Source organism: Leuciscus leuciscus (assembly GCF_965113295.1).
Source record: "Leuciscus leuciscus genome assembly, chromosome: 15".
Lineage (NCBI taxonomy): Eukaryota > Metazoa > Chordata > Actinopteri > Cypriniformes > Leuciscidae > Leuciscus > Leuciscus leuciscus.
The window spans coordinates 26,351,072-26,368,700 of NC_138739.1; the positions used below are offsets into that span (position 1 = coordinate 26,351,072).

Genomic DNA, 17,629 nt, shown 5'->3' on the forward strand with positions numbered 1-17,629 from the left:
TTGTGATCCATTTCTGTCCCTGCCAGTAAGTGGTTTTAGAAATGTTTGGTTTCATTTTGATATCCTGCTTTAAGGGACAGGTCATCCAAAAATACAGGTGATGACATAATTTAAAAAATGTGGGTGAACTATCAAGTTATTTAAGTTATCATTATCACTTCTTATTGTAATTTCTCAGATGAATTGCCACATTCAACAATATGTTCTATGTTTGTTCCTCTGTTCACTCCAACAGACTGATGCATCCTCAAAAGACTGCATCCTATTTCCGATTTGCAAATCAGGTCACTGGACCCTATGTGTAAGTTGTTGATTTCTTCAAATAACATTCGTTTAATTTTGGAAATATCTTAATAATTGCTTTCATCCAAGGTTTTGCCTGACAGCCATATTTGATATTGTTAATGTTAATTTCTATGGTAATCATAATTAGGCATATTCATTTGTTTTCCCTCTTTATCTTAATAAAGATTGTATACTTAAATTAAAACAAGAAATAACAAACCAACAAACACAGGCAGGCTATTGTAGGAAGTATGCTTTGTGTATTCTGCAGGTATTGCCCCCGAAATTTAAAAGGATACACATCCTCGTCTCCACTGACCCTAGAGGTTATGGAGATGCTGACTGTGTATCCATGTTCAGGTTTACATACTGTATAATTCCATTCCATGGAGTTCCGTGGGACAAAAAACTGTTCCGTGTTCCAGTTTTATGCATTATATATATTGTTAATATTTGTTAAATTATTTTATATATCTATACAACTGCTCACTTTTTCCATTTAACTTTCACCCCCAGTTTCACAGACAAGGCTCAAACTAGTCCCAGACTAAAATGCATGTTTAACTGAAAGCAAATTACACTTGCATATCTTAAAATGTCAGTGCCATTGTTTCTTTTAAGATTCACAACAGTAATGTTTTTTTCTAAGGCATATTTATAAAAGCTCCTTAAGGCCTAATCCTGGCATAATCTAAACCCTATCTGTGAAACCGGGCTTCAAAGTTTTACATATTAGTCCAGTGGTTCAGTTCAACACTGTTCTCTGGCTTTAGATAGGCATAGACAGTGGCATTTAAAAAAATAAATTACACCTGCTCCCTAGTTCAGGTATGCTACTGTCTATACCTGCTGCAACATGGCTAAGTGGTTCAACACAGAGTTCATCTCTCTCTTTCTCTTTCTCTTTCTCTTTCTCTTTCTCTTTCTCTCGTGTGTATAAAATAACGAACTTTTTTTCTCCTTCTTTTTAAGCTCAATTGCAATAAAGATGGATCCGGGATCTTGGAAGCTTGTTAAAAATATGGTATTGAATTCATGTTACAACAATTTTGATTTCTTTGCTATCTTTAGTGTATAAATAAAATGTTAGTTTTTCCATTTAGATTTTTTTTTTTATTCCATGGTGTTCCAGCTCAGTTGGGATCTGTGGACTGCGGTGTATTCATGCTAATGGTAAGTTATTAAGGTAGTTTTGTTTCCCCATAACATTTATTTTACAGATAACCCAACATCCATAATAATTGACATCAAAAGACATCAGGCTGATCCCAATGAATTTGGTTTTTCGTGTGTGTGTGTGTGTGTGTGTGTGTGTGTGTGTGTGTGTGTGTGTGTGTGTGTGTGTCACTAGCCCAGGAGGAAGCTCGTGTAGTCCCTACCAGTTGTTTGTTGTAGTCCTTAAAGTGATTTCTATAAAAAAAATCTCCCTTTGCTTTGAACCTTGATTGTCGTAACTTATTCATATTGCAGATATTGTAAAAGATCGAACAGATCTTTCAGGTTTTACCTGCACCCATATGCACATTCTGTTTTAAGGGAGGTTAGGTCATGATGTTTGGAAATGGCAGTATTCATTTTTTGGTTTGTTTGTAATACCCAATAGTTGCCAGACTCTGTCCTGTCTGAAATTCTTCTTCACGTGGTCCTTGAGGAGGGTGATTCTGGATGGTTAAATCTGTCTTTAGTTTATTCCAAATTCAGAAGTCTGGTGGATACAGACTCATTTAGGAGGAGGGCACACTTCTGCTGGCTTGACAGTACGTATATATTTTTTCTTTTGCACATTTGATTTAAAGTGGTTAAAATAGAAACTGAGAAATGTAATGGTTTGGCAACATGTCTTCAATTATTCTTTTTGATCAAGCTCATTTTTATGCTCCTCAAATTTAAATATTCAGGTGTAACAAATTGGAGAGAGAAGTCTGTGACATGTCAAGAATACTACCATGTACACACTGCAGCCCTGCAGACACTGCAATGAAATTTACAAGAACTGCTTACCAGGTGTATAAATTATGAATGAAAATGTGATCACTGCTAGCTGCTTAATGACAAAATGCAATAAGTCATTCATGTGGCTGCATCCATGTGTACTGTTAATGAGGTAATTTGGATATTAATGTCACAATTTTCTTATGAATCCTCTAGGTTATGTTGGAAGAGGAAAACGAGGAGAAATACAAGGCTTTTACTCGGAAACCACTCATCCAGGGTTTTGCAGTGATTGGTGCCAGATGCTGGAGAGTGAAAAGTCATTCAATCAACCAGTTCCAGTCTAAAAGCCTAGTTAATCTAACTAATCTTTCTTTTTTTCTAACTAACCTTTAACTTAACTCTTTTTCTTTCTTTCTTTCTTTCTTTCTTTCTTTCTTTCTTTCTTTCTTTCTTTCTTTCTTTCTTTCTAACAAATCTGTCTTTCTTACTAATCTTAAGGTTACAGGGGTTAAACACTATGTGATTTTATGTGATCTGATTCACAGAATTGTACTTTTATGTGTATTTCTATAAAGTGAACATTATCTGTACTACTTTCTGAGGAGGGAATGTTTTATCAGTGTTTTGGTAGTCTGTCCTGATAATGGTGAGCTCAGGCCCTCTACAATCTTGGAGGAACTGTGATTCCCTTGTGCTTTTGTGTGTGCATTGAATGCAGGTCTAGTGATATGCAACAGTAGCCTGGCAAGCCAGACCTACATCAAGATGTTAGGTCTGGAAACTCACCATAGACGCGGTTTAATCCGAGGGGCGGGATAAACGGCTGTCTTTCAAATTCCCTCTGCACGCAATAGGACAGCGCTTCAACCAACCAGAGCGTTTTCCCAACAGCGGAGCTAACGTTAGTTGATAGATTCAACTTTTGCCATGTCTGGCCGGCAAAACGACGAACACATTTTACTTTTTTAAAGAATGACTTAAGTGCCGTTCTTTGCTCTTTTCTTAAAGAAAAGCTTAACTCCAAGTCCTCCAGAGTCGCGGACAAAGCCGATTCGAAAGACTGTTCTCCAGAAGCCGTCATTCTTTGTTTTCAAGTCGCAGCCAGGTAACCGTCACAACTCTGTCGTCATATGTTAAGCCCGTCCCGCCTACTCTATACGCGACGTGATTGGCCTGACCCAATTTAGTTTTTTGCAGCTCGAAAGTCTATGGAGAGTTGCTAGACTGCCCTGGCTGCAAAATACATTTTGCTGCCGCTAGGGTGCGTCTAGATTTCTAGGCTAATGCAACAGCTGACCCCAAGACGCCGTTCTACGACCTCCGAGGTCATCACCGGACCAAATCTTGGACTTGGATGACTTGAACTTGGACTTGAATGTCGACTTACCCTCCTATCTGTCCATAGGTGTAGAATTGTTTTAACTTTATGTTTTCTTGCCAATGAGAAGTTGCCAACATGTATGTACTGATGTCATTCATGCCCTTGGAAATGGTATAACTGGTGTGAGATTTTGTGTACGGTAGAGTCTCTGGCCTGCGACCCCGTGAGACTTTGACGCCTGGCTCTACCGATGAAACTATTCTTGAGTAAATTTTTACTTATTTGATTGTACCTCAGGACTCCTGGTCTTCTTTCATCATATCTGTTCCTGGGTCTTTAAGCTGTTATCCCCTAACACTAGAAACATTGTAAATCATGTTAAACCATGCTAGAACATTGTAAAACTTTCTGGCTAGGCTTTTTCAAGCCAACTTAGTTTTTCTACAAACGTTACCATCTAGTTCAGAATTGTTGTTGATCATTCTGATTTCAGAACAACAAATATCAAGCCTGTTTCAAAAGTTACAGCTGTTTTATAAAACAAACACAAGAATGTATTGAAATACTACAAATGTAAAACTGAACTTAAATGATAGCAAAATATGATTTTAAATAAAGGTCATTGACATCTGGATAGCAGTCATAGACATCTTAATTCATGTTGTTTCTTTCTTCTCTTTTATATTTTTTTTTTTGTATTAATATATTGGTAACACTTTACAACAACGTTTCATTAGTTAACATGAACTAATGAACTGCATGTATACATTATTTATTATTTTTTGTTAATGTTAATTTCAATACTTCAATTTACTAATTTACTAATACTTCATTAACATCTTGTTAACATTAGTTAATGCACTGTGAACTAACAATGAACAGCTGTATTTTTAACCAACGTTAACAAAGATTAACAAACACAGCAGCAAATGTATTGCTCATGGTTAGTTAATACATTAAATATACCAATATATTCAACATTCATTTCCTTATGTTTTGTGCTGTATTATCATCTCAAGATTTTTAGTGTCACAGGACAATTTTGTGAACCATTCATTTTTACTTTGCCTAGTAAAATAGGCGAATCTGATTTCAGACAAAGGTATACTTATCATAGAGAGGCAATTAAGATTATGCAACTGAGATTACTCAGTAAACTCTATTCAAATACCATCACTTAATCTCCCTTGTCCTCTGTCTGCACCTCTTGTACTATAGGTTTTTACTTTTTTAAATATTAGACCAATATCTGATATGTCCTAACAGAGAGGTCTAGTGATGACTGGATTGAACAATTCATTTGTTAACTTTTCACTTGATGTATTGCGCTTATATTTATATACTTTAAAAGCAAAGACTCTGACTGGATCGCACAACTCTGGAAGAGACATATATTTCTCTGTACTGAGTGTTGTTCTTCATACTTAAGATTGTCAGTTCATGATCTTCATATGTAACGGGAACATTAATCATGATCAAGTCATTTTATGTATATTTTATTCCCAAAGGATTCGAAAACTTTCAAATTAAATGTGTACATCAAATGTAACTATGTCTTTGAATCTTTTAATTCTGACAAGAACATAATAATGCATGAATAGCAGGGCTTTATTCCTAGAGCGTGTACATAGTCCGCAGGAGACAAATCAATATAGTAACAATGCATCACTTTCAACCTCTTGTTGAAACAACTGTCAAAATGGATGGCTTGCAACATGACTGTTTTGAAAGAATTACAGTAGGAATGGTAAGATCACAGTACTGGTTGTCTGCATCTTCATACATCATCTGTCTCGCAAATCTGAAACAAAAAAACTACATAATATATGCAGCTTAAAACAAAACATGTCTCCTATGCACGTCATTACATACATTAACGTGTGGTGGACAGCACAGGACATGAAAATCCATCAATACTAACAATAAATGTTAATATTCACATGTGGACTAAACAGTAGTTCATAAACTATTGCTTCAACTGATCTCTAACTTCTTTAACTTCAGTAAACACAGAAATAAACCGTTCAACTGCACATACCTCTGCTTAGCCATGAACTGGTCGAGACAGTATATAAACTGGACACAGTGACCAGTGAGTAGGAGGTGTCCATGAGCTAGGAGCAGGAGAAACTTTTGCTAGGTATTCTGATTAATTATTTTGTCATTTTGCCTCCACGTCCCCCCGATTGCCCGCGAGCTTCTCCTCCTGTCCATACGGTAATTTCTCTACTGTGCGACAGAGAGTCGCGTGGTTATGACGCAATCGTTAGCCTATTTTTACAAAAATTGCTTCTACGGGGCCATAACGTAAGCTACAAGGTAATGGAGCCTTTTATACATTTTCGTGTTTCTTTAGAAATAAATAATGGACAAATGGAGTCTTTAAACGCCCCAGATGTAAAGTTATTCACTGTCAAAGTGACGCCAAAATGAATGGGAGTCAATGGAATGCTAACAGCAGGTGGGGGTCGGCTAATCAATGGCGGCGCCCGGGGAAGCTTCAAAATAATATGAAACCCTGCCCCCCTGGTCGAAAGCTGATGACGTAACATGGAGGTAGGCCCGCCCTCACGTGATACTGATTGGTCGATTGATAAGCTTAAATCTGATTAGCTAAAGAGTACGACTCATCTGTGTAGGAGGATTGTGCTGCCAGGAAAGTCTCAAAAACACACACACACATCCAAGGCGATTCACACGTGAATGACGATTTGCACATTCACATTCAAGGATAAACTCGTACATTTTAAACATTCAAAGGTTTTTGTGCACAGTTGTATTTCTACGAATTGTGTTTTGCATTTGTGAAATATATTTTACGAATATATAATTTTATTTTGCGCATGTGAATTGCTTTTTGTGTTTTTTTTTTTTTTTTTCATGCACGTGAATTTTTTGGGGGGGTATGTGAATTAGGTTGCATGCATGTGAAATTGTCTACGCATGTATGAATCATGTTTTTTGCGTGAATTATTAATGTGATTGATTTGCCTCCATTGCACGCGCTATAGTGCTTTCACATAATGCTGCGTTTGCAGTGCGTAACTGATCCACGGCTGTACCACAAACACATACTCACTACTTTTATTTCAAATCCAGAAGTTATCAGCTATTTTTATTTTTTTTAAAGTTTTGTCAGCATTGCGATTCTCTTTGTACACATACACACTCTTTAATAGACGTAATTCACTTTTAAGCACAATTTAAACAACGTATTATTCAATGCACTACTTCTATCTAGATTTATAAGCAAGTGGTAAAATATTTTGCCATGTAGTTATATTAAAATCGCAAACATTTTAAATTAAAACTTAATTTACAAAAACAGCCAACTCTCATGCCTTTTCTTTTGCATTTAAATTTTAATACAATAAATCTTGGATGTCACAAAAAACTTGTTTTTCAACCTCCACGAATGAGACGAGTGTTACTTTTCTGTTCGCTATTTTTGCTATTTTTCCATAGTGGTACACTATATTGACTGGGTTAAATAGAGTTGCCTTACTAAAAAGAGACTAAAAAACTATTTTCATTGACTAAATGTCATCAGTTTTCATCTACTAAAACTAGATGAAAATAGTCATGGATAATTCTGACTAAAATAAGACTAAAATGCTCAGACTTTTAAACAGTCTTGTTATCATTATTAACTTATTTAACATTCAATAAACACTAAGTTCAAAACAAGAAGGGTATAGCCTTATGAAAAAAGAAAACGCGCGAATATCACAGTTGCTGCGGTTACTTGCATTCCTCTGCGGTTGGCTTGTCAGTATCGCGGTACTGCAATATTGCGGTTATCGCGACAGTATGGGATTCCATTTGTGCCAATAATGAGTCGACTGCTTTGTGCTTTGTACTATACATTTGTCCTTGACAACAGTCATTGCCTAGTTGTTCAGATAAATTAGGATATGTTGATATGTATGTTCTCTGTTTATGTAATCTTGCTCTGTCGTCTGGTTCTAACTGTCGTCTCTTTCTGTCATTTGGTTCTGTCGTCTTAACTGTCGTCTTTCTGTCATCTTAACTGTCGTCTTGTTCTGTCGTCTTTCTGTCATCTTAACTGTCGCCTCTTTCTGTCATCTTAACTGTCGTCTTGTTCTGTCGTCTTTCTGTCATCTTAACTGTCGCCTCTTTCTGTCATCTTAACTGTCGTCTTGTTCTGTTGTCTTAACTGTCGTCATGTTCTGTCGTCTTATTTGTCGTCTTTCTGTCATTTGGTTCTGTCATCTTAACTGTTGTTGTTCTGTCGTCTTTACTTAACTGTCAAACTTTGTTAGTTGAGTAAAGTTGGCCATCACAGATTCAAACTTCCCGGATTAATAACTCATGAGCTTAAACACTGTAGGCCTACACTGTATTGTCGCCAAATTCAGTTCACACATCACTGCTGTCCTTTTGGTTATACTACAACACTTATTTAAAAAAAAAAAAAAATATATATATATATATATATTCTGTCATCTGGTATAATTGAAACGATTGGCTATGAGCTACGTACAGGCACATTTGATAGACATTCGTAGCACCCAATAAACGGCTCTGGGCATTCGTAAACCACGCCTCAAATACGAGAAATTGAACATGTGGTTCCCAGACCACGTCTCAATGAGATGAGGTCTGACGTTAGCCAGGCTAGTAATTCACTGTATTGTTGCCAAATTCAGTTCACACATCACTTCTCTCCTGATGGTTATACTACAACACGTATTTTGGATAAATATCTTTTTGCATCATTTTTATGATTATTATTTATGAAAAATATTCAATAACTTCACTGTAATTCACTGTAGAGCTTAGATCAGGCCCAAAAAAATCAAGTCTGACCCTACCCGAGCCCGTGCACGTAATTATCCAACACAAAACTGTAATTATGAGCCCGAGCCCGATTTAAACCTGACCATTTTTTAATACATGGGCCATTATAGCAGTAGCCTGACTACGTCAGACTTCGTACTTCCGCTCAATTTCAGTTCGCTTCTGTACTCAGTCTGAGATAGCGACCTGTCTATCAGTTTTCCTCCGGCCTGAAAACAGCCGGCCAATCAACGAACAGAGGGCGGGCTGAGAGCCGTGACGTAGATGCTGATTGTACCGTGGATGCGTAGATTTACTTCACATAATTTGCAAAAGTCGTTCACAGCCATGTTCACTCCGGTATTTGGCTTGATGGTTTTGTTTTCGCATCATACATGTGTTTACAGTGGAAGTTCGATACGGCTGAGCCAGCGCATAACACACGTCATAACCAAATGTTATGTGATTGGCTTACGGGTAACCAATGATTTTAAACTTCAGACAATAATTGATTTTTATTAATAAACTAGTGTTTTCTGTCAGTGTCGGCTGCAAAGATGAAGTTCACGATCGCCATCTCCGTAGTGAAAGCGCTTAAAGAGAGAAATGCACATCATGGATTACATAATCAGAGAGTAGCCTATTTCTTTTCGTTTTGAATTGTTTTGTTTAAAGACATTTCAAGCTTTCTTTAGATAAATTTCTAAGACGACAGTTAAGATGACTGAAGAGGACGACAGTTAAGACGACTGAACAGGACGACAGTTAAGATGACAGAACAAGACGACAGAACAAGACGACAGTTAAGATGACTGAAGAGGACGACAGTTAAGACGACTTAAGAGGACGACAGTTAAGACGACTGAACAGGACGACAATTAAGACGACAGAACAAGACGACAATTAAGACGACAGAACAAGACGACAGTTAAGATGACAGAACAAGACGACAGTTAAGATGACTGAAGAGGACGGGAGTTAAGATGACTGAACAGGACGACAATTAAGACGACAATTAAGACGACAGAACAAGAAGACAGTTAAGACGACAGAACAAGACAACAGAACAAGACGACAAATAAGACGACAGAACAAGACCACAGTTAAGACGACAGAACAAGACCACAGTTAAGACGACAGAACAAGACGACAGTTAAGACGACAGAACAAGACGACAATTAAGACGACAGAACAAGACGACAGTTAAGACGACAGAACAAGACGACAAATAAGACGACAGAACAAGACCACAGTTAAGACGACAGAGCAAGACGACAAATAAAACGACAGAACAAGATGACAGTTAAGACGACAGAACAAGACGACAGCTAATATGACAGAAAAAGACAACAATTAAGACGACAGAACAAGACGACAGCTAAGGCGACAGAACAAGACGACAGTTAATATGACAGAAAAAGACGACAATTAAGACGACAGAACAAGACGACAGTTAAAGGGATAGTTCACTTTGAAATTAATTTTTGGTATGTTTTAGCTTACCTCAAGGGCATCCAAGATGTAGGTGTCTTTTTTTCCGCAGTAGTTTCAATTTTTATATTTTTAGGTCAAACCGTTCTTGTCTGTCAGTCATATAATGCAGGTCTATGGTCATCACCTCAAAGAGCATGCACAGAGTCCAAATTAAAACAATTCCCCGTCGTCCAAATTAAACAATTCCCCATCATAAGTACACATTGATGGCCTAAGACACGAAACGAGCGGTTTGTGTGAGAAAACGAACAGTATTTATATCGTTTTTACCTCTTATACACAGCCATGTCCAAGTGATCTGATCTGACGTGTACGCAGACTGGTGCATAGATATATACACACTAGATGTCGCCTTGTCTACGGCAGTTCATTGGAACGAATGTCTTTAAGGTGACATCTAGTGTATATATCTATGCACCAGTCTGCGTACACGTCAGATCAGATCACTTGGACATGGCTGTGTATAAGAGGTAAAGCTAAAGCTAAAACATACCAAAAATTTATTTCAAAGTGAACTATCCCTTTAATATGACAGAACAAGACAACAGTTAAGATGACAGAACAAGACGACAGTTAAGACGACAGAACAAGACGACAGATAATATGACAGAAAAAGACAACCGAACAAGACGACAATTAAGATGACAGAACAAGACGACAAATAAGACGACAGAACAAGACGACAGTTAAGATGACAGAACAAGACGACAGTTAATATGACAGAAAAAGACGACAGTTAAGACGACAGAACAAGACGACAGAACAAGACGACAGTTAAGATGATTGAAGAGGACGATAGTTAAGATGACTGAACAGGACGACAATTAAGACGACAGAACAAGACGACAGAAAAAGACGACAATTAAGACGACAGAACAAGACGACAATTAAGACGACAGTTAAGACGACAGAATAAGACGACAGAATAAGATGACAGAACAGGACGACAGTAGGCTACAGGACTACAGTTCAAGTAAGGAAGACAGGACAACAGAACAAATCGACATAAACAAAGAACATACACATCAACATAAACAAATTTTTCTGAAAAAGGAGGATCAATACAGTAAGGACGACAGAACAAATCGACATTAACAGAGAACACACACATCAACATATACCAATTTTTTAGAACAACTAGACAATGACTGTTGACAAGGACAAATGTGTAGTACAAAGCAGTCAACTCATTTTTGGCACAAATGGAACCCCATACGACAGCCCTAATAGAATGTATTATTTTGTTTTATTATTGTAAGTTATTTGGGTCAAGGTGAAAGAAACAGACGTAGTGTTGGTTTTGACTTTTTTTTCTTCACAAATTGTATGAAAACTGCGGAACTTCACCTAATTTAATCGAAGCTTTTAGGCTGTTGAATCATTCAAAAGAAATGAGTAAGTGATGTCTGTTTTCATTTACTTTATTTGTCACTCATCTTTCTGAAACAAACTACGAAGAGACTTTCATTTACTTTGATTAACTTTTTCATTTATCAATATAATTTTCTCTTTGAATCAGAACAAAATTGTCAACAATTTACTCACCTGTTACACCATTTTCTCCCTCCAGTAGATGTTCCTTGCTTCTGATTTAATTAGGCCCTTCCGAATACTATAACTGGGTGTAGCACGTCAAGTCACGTTGCCCGCTACATGCTACACAGTGTTGTGGTAAAAAGTTTTCTTTGGATGAGGTAAAATTTCCTCAACTGCTTAATTGATGTATAAGGCTTTTGCATTTTTCGTATGGCTATAACAGGGTGATTTAGAAAATGGCCGTGGAAAAATGCACTGAAAAGCTTATAAATCCTAAAGGAAAACTCAGAACTTCACGAAAATTGGTAAGCATATGTGACATAACATTCTGAATAAGCACGCAACATTTTATGCAGATCGGACCATAGGTAGCGCTATAACTGTTAAAAAGCTTTAAAACCATATATTTCCCATGGTAAATTGCCTGTATTGGCTGTAAATGGTCTTTTCCATCTATTATATCAGTGGTTACATGCTTGCTAAATAAAACTTAATAACTTTTGATGCTTTTGTGCTTAAAGGCCTTAAAGACCTTAACTGCTTGAACCCCGATAAATGCTGCTTGCAGCTTTAATTTATTTTATTTTTTATTAATATTATTTAACATTAGCCAGTTGGCGAAGAGTTCTTAATTTTTTAACATTGCATTGAACATTGTTCTTTAGTTACTTAAAAGCAAAGAAAGGTAGACCGTTTATTTACTTATTTTTGCGGTTGGATCCTATAGCGCTATATTCTCTACTGCATGCTTATGCTTCCCTCTAATGGACAGTCTGTTCAATATTTGTGGGCATGATTGGTGATGTTTTAGGCCAATAATAAAAGTTTACCTTTTAGTAGCGTGTGACGTGTCGTGCGTGTTTGCGTGTAGCAGAGACAGCGCACATCAGAGAGTGTGCATCAAAAGTTTTGAGGCCCCGGAAACCAACCGGGAAACCAACCTACTTTCTTGAAAAACTTCCAGCGGCCAGAACTCTGACCAGGGAGGTGACCACAGAGTGGGTCAGTGTGTATGCACTATAGTGCTGGTAAGGATTGCATACAACTTCATGTCTTAAATGGGCGAACTATCCCTTTAATGTAAATTTGTGTGATCTCCGACTGGCGTAGTCTAACATCATTAGTGCCGACGTGAATAATAATTTTGGAGGATTTACGATTAGCATTAGCCAGCACTTTTAAATTTGCTTTGATGTCAGGTGCTCTGGCTCCCGGCAAACATGTGACTATGGTAGCTGGTGTCTCTATTTTCACGTTACGTGTAATAGAATCGCCAATAACTAGGGCACAATCAACAGGATTCTCAGTGGGTGTTTCACTGAGTGGGGAAAATCTGTTTGATGTTGTAATCGGAACGGAAGAGCGGTGTTTTGTCCCGTGACTATAGCGTCTCACCGTCACCCAATCGCCCTGCTGCACGGGCTCTGTGGCCGGAACCGAAAAGTGTACAGAGTTCACTAAGCTAGTCGCATCCAAAGCAGTATCTAAAGCCCTTGCACTCTTACAATTAACCTCGATTAAAGTTTGGATGCGTGTCTCTAGTTCTGAAATCTTTTCTGCCAGTCTGACTATCTCCAGGGTTCTTGCAGGTTTCAGCAAGTCAAATTTAAGACCTTTTTAAGACATTTTACGACCATAAAGTTTGAAATTTAAGACCTACCAAAAAAAAAATTCAAATCAAAGAATTCATTTTATTTCAATGAATTAAGTAATTGAAAAAACATTAATTTAATTTACAGATAAAACGATTAGTAACCTTCCACACCCAACAACGTGTGTCAAATTGTACTATGCATATTATACTGTAAAAAACACATAATTAGTTGATTTTAGTTGATCATAGTTGATCATAACTAGAGATGAAATGGCATGAACATTTCATTTCAATGATTATAGTGACAAAAATGACCACGGTTATCACAGAATCCTGTTCAAAAAGTACTACTACACAATGTCGAAAACCAGCAAATAACAAATAAAATTAGCATCAATATGCACTTTTTGTTTACATAAACATTAAAATAATACCATTAAAAATGATAGCCAGATTTTAAAAGTGTCTTGCAACATGTTATATACTAACATACAAGTTCAAATAAAGTTTAGACAAAAAAGTTGTTTTTATAAAAAGATAAACCTCACATATTTCAGACTTTAAATAAATTTTTATAAAAAGATAAATTACTGACATTTACAATGCACTTTAGCTTATCTTTTATTATTAATAGTAAAATTCGGTCGGATTTTCCCGTGGCGTCTGTCGTTGCAATGCAACCATGCACTGCGCTCTCCACAATGCAGGCATGAAAACAGGTCAGGGGTAAAAAAGGTGAGAAGGATGCGGCAGCAAAAAATCCAATCCAATCAACTTATATATATATATATATATATATATAGTGCTTTTTAAATGTTAAATTCATCAATCTGGTGCAAATTAAACAAAGAAAAATTATTTTAGTTACAGTGTCTGTCTACATTACTACTACATAATAATAGTTACAATATTAATCCCATGATAGTAATAGCCATATATTGTAAAACAAATGCACTGAAAAATAAAGGAAACTTTCATAATTAGTTTTGTACTAATTTCTATACTTGAAAGAGTATATTTCTATACTTCACATTAAAGGTGTGATTGGGCTAGCCCAATGTCAATCAAGAAAAGAACCAAATGGGCCGCTGATCTACGCGTTTCATGGGGTGTCAGAAAAAAAAAAAACTAACGCTGACTTTTTATTGACCAATGCATTACACACTAATTACGCACTAACCCAGCGCCGCCAATTAAGCAAAACAAAACGAATGGGCCGCCGATGCACGAGTTTTATGGGCCGTTAAGACAAAAAACGAAACAAAAAAGTATGAGATGTATCGGCCCAAAAAGCACGTCGGCCCACCGGGAATCTCCCGGTAGTCCCGATGGCAAAAACAAAATCCTACCTGTAGCCTTTCACCATCCACTTATTTAGCTGCTGTCGCATCAATTGACATGCCATCTCCTTTCCCCTCTTTCTTTTTCTAGGTTTAGCCCCGACAGCTTTTTTGCATTATCTATCTTTTTCGACGACAACTCACTACTCGTTCCTGCTCGCTCAGCGCTCACGGCGCCCGCGCCCGCTCGCGATATTTTCCCGCCCTCTTCTATGTCAAAATAAAAAATAATGACATTGGCAACATCGCTGTCTGTATCTGACAGGACAGTTAACATTGTAAGCTAACTTACCTCAGGCTTGCTTTCCGACGTGCGGTTCTTTGTTCGGCAGTGTGTCATCAGACTCGCGGTGTTAAAGACTTTGAAAACAATTCTGCCCTACTCTGACTCGGATTCTTGGCTGTCAGGTTTCGGCATTAGGAATGATGATTGGTTTTTTAAAGCTGCTAAGTTTATGGTAACTATAGAGATATACCGGGTAAATGCTGGCCACGACCACGTCCTTGCACGGCCACGCTTGCTGTAGCTCTGCTACAAGGTTCATTTACGGAGAAGAGAAAAACACCCGTAGTGTTTGGGTGCACCCGCATCCTTCCAGTTGAGTGAGCTTTCAATGTTGTTACGGAAAGGGGCGAAGCTGATTGGTTGGTTCTTGTCACATGACCTGCGGTGCGTTTGCGGCATTCTGAAGAGTTGAGATTTTTGTTTATCTCGCTGCGCCTGGAAAAAAACGAGTGCGTCGCTTCAGTTATGAGCGCGCGCGCGCCTACATTTGAACGAACTTGAGCGCGCAAAAGATGTGATATGTGAACGGCCTGTTGGCGAGACCTTTTTTAGACCTGACTAAATGAAATTTAAGACCACGGATCAAAATCTGGCTGTTTTTAAGACATTTTAAGGCCTTAAATTTAAAGTTCAGAATTTTAGACTTTTTAAGACTTTTTAAGACCCCGCGGGAACCCTGTATCTCCCTGCATTTATCACATGTAAAACCTGTGCTGGCAGAGAAGGCTATGCTATACATGTTACATGAGGTGCAGGTGACAATAAGAGGAGAAGATGACATGACTCACCGTGTTTGTTGACTGTCGACTCGTCACCAAGGTCAGATAAATCCCATCACATAGAGTCTCTTTCACCTAGATATCATCATATAGAGACTGTGTCTGTTCCCCGAACTAGGAAATACAAAAAACTCCTAAACCCATTCAAGGGTCACATTTTTATTGATGTTCAACAAATAAAAAACAGATATAATACGGATGAACAAATGATAAAGCTTGGGTTGCTGAATATTCGATCACTTCAAAAGCAGTCATTGTTAATGATATGATTACTGACTATAATCTCGACGTGCTGTGTTTGACAGAAACCTGGCTAAAACCAGACAATTATATTACTTTAAATAAGTCCACCCCGCAAGATTACTGTTATAAACATGAACCTCGTCTGAAAGGCAAAGGGGGAGGTGTTGCTGTAATTTATAGTAATATCTTCAGAATTACTGAGAAGTCTTGTTTTAAATATAATTCTTTTGAAGTGTTAATGTAACACTATCTAGTGTAAATGATAAATCACATTTAAAGGGTTAGTTCACCCAAAAATGAAAATTCTGTCAGTAATTACTCACCCTCATGTTGTTCCAACCCCGTAAGACCTTCGTTCATCTTCGGAACACAAATTAAGATATTTTTTATTAAATCTGAGAGCTATCTCACTCCTCCATAGGCTTCTAAGGGACTGAAACTTGCTGGCCCAGAAAAGTTATTAAAGAGATCGTTAATATAGTCCAAGTGACTCCAGTGGCTCAATCTTAAATTTATAAAGCGACGAGAATACTTTTTGTGCGCAAAAAAAGTATTCTCGTCGCTTTATAAACTTAAGATTGAGCCACTGGAGTCACTTGGACTATATTAACGATCTCTTTAATAACTTTTCTGGGTTACTTTTCTCGATTGTCGAGTTCACGCGCATAGGTTTAGTATCTATGATCACGCGCGTGAACTCGACAATCGACTACTGTGGACTTCGACTGAAAACAGGAAGAAAATACAGGTATGTGCGCTGGCTGAATTAACTTAATTTGTATTCATATCTTTCACATCTACTGCAGTCAGATTCACCGCGTTCACTCTGAAGGAATCACTCACAATGGCTGGGCACTTGTAATGACACATCAAGGATGTTAAGAGGCTAAAAGCAGATTTAAAACGTGCCCCACTTAAGTCAACAGGGTGCAAATTTTAAAAACAGGATCACACGGTGTAGGCAACACCGATTTTTGTCGTTGTTCTCTGTACTGACAGCACTCCAAATTTACAAAAAAATTAGCTCAATATTAAAATTGACCGGAGTTCTCCTTTAAGAGAGCAGCCAGAAAAATGGAGCGCAACTGGAAGAAAACAAAACTAGAGGTATTTCGCATTTCATGGAAAGAGAGCTCGATTGCATATAGAGAGGCTTTAAAATCTGCTAGATCTGCTTATTTTTCAAACCTATTAGAAGAAAATAAACAAAACCCTAGGTTTTTATTTGAAATAGTGGCTAAACTAACGAAAAATAAATCCTCAACCCCAGACGTTTCTATACAACACAGCAGTAATGACTTTATGAACTTCTTTACTAACAAGATTGATAATATCAGGGAGAAAATTATAACTATGCAACCGTCTACTACAGTATCGCATCAGGCTGTGCATTGTAGTCTCCTTGAAGAAAAATTTGATTCATTCGTTGCTATAGGAGAGGGAGAATTTACTAAACTTGTTAAATCATCTAAATCGATAACATGTATGTTAGACCCTATACCGACTAAGCTACTGAAAGAGATGCTTCCAGAGGTCACAGATCCTCTTCTTAATATCATTAATTAATCTTTGTCAATAGAATATGTACCGAAAACTTTTAAGCTGGATATGATTAAACCGCTTGTTAAAAAAACGCAACTTGATCCAACAGAATTAGTCAATTACAGGCTGATCTCGAATCTGCCTTTTCTGTCAAAGATACTAGAAAAGGCAGTATCTTCACAACTATGCTCCTTTTTAGAAAGAAATGGTATCTGCGAGGATTTCCAGTCAGGATTTAGACCGTACCATAGTACCGAGACAGCTCTCATTAGAGTTACAAATTATTTGCTCTTATCATCCGATCGTGGTTGTATCTCTCTATTAGTGTTACTCGATCTAAGTGCTGCATTTGACAATTTTCGAGTCTATTTAAAAGAATGTTATGGTCGATAGTATGTTGGCATTAGTGGAATTGCACTAGCATGGTTTAAATCATACTTATCTGACCGTTATCAGTTTGTAGCAGTAAATGAA

The 17,629-nt window shown here is 37.3% G+C and overlaps 1 protein-coding gene and 1 long non-coding RNA gene across 2 annotated transcripts in view; both read left to right on the top strand.

Moving 5' to 3' along the window:
- The window catches only part of LOC309475442 (glypican-1), a 116,867-nt gene that overhangs the window by 33,432 nt on the left and 65,806 nt on the right, over positions 1 to 17,629 (top strand). The gene's annotated exons all lie outside the window — the stretch shown is intronic.
- Positions 1,786 to 2,597, top strand: LOC309475750. Its single transcript, XR_014197834.1, has 3 exons — positions 1,786 to 2,042; positions 2,184 to 2,289; positions 2,434 to 2,597. It is a non-coding gene; the product is annotated as an uncharacterized lncRNA (long non-coding RNA).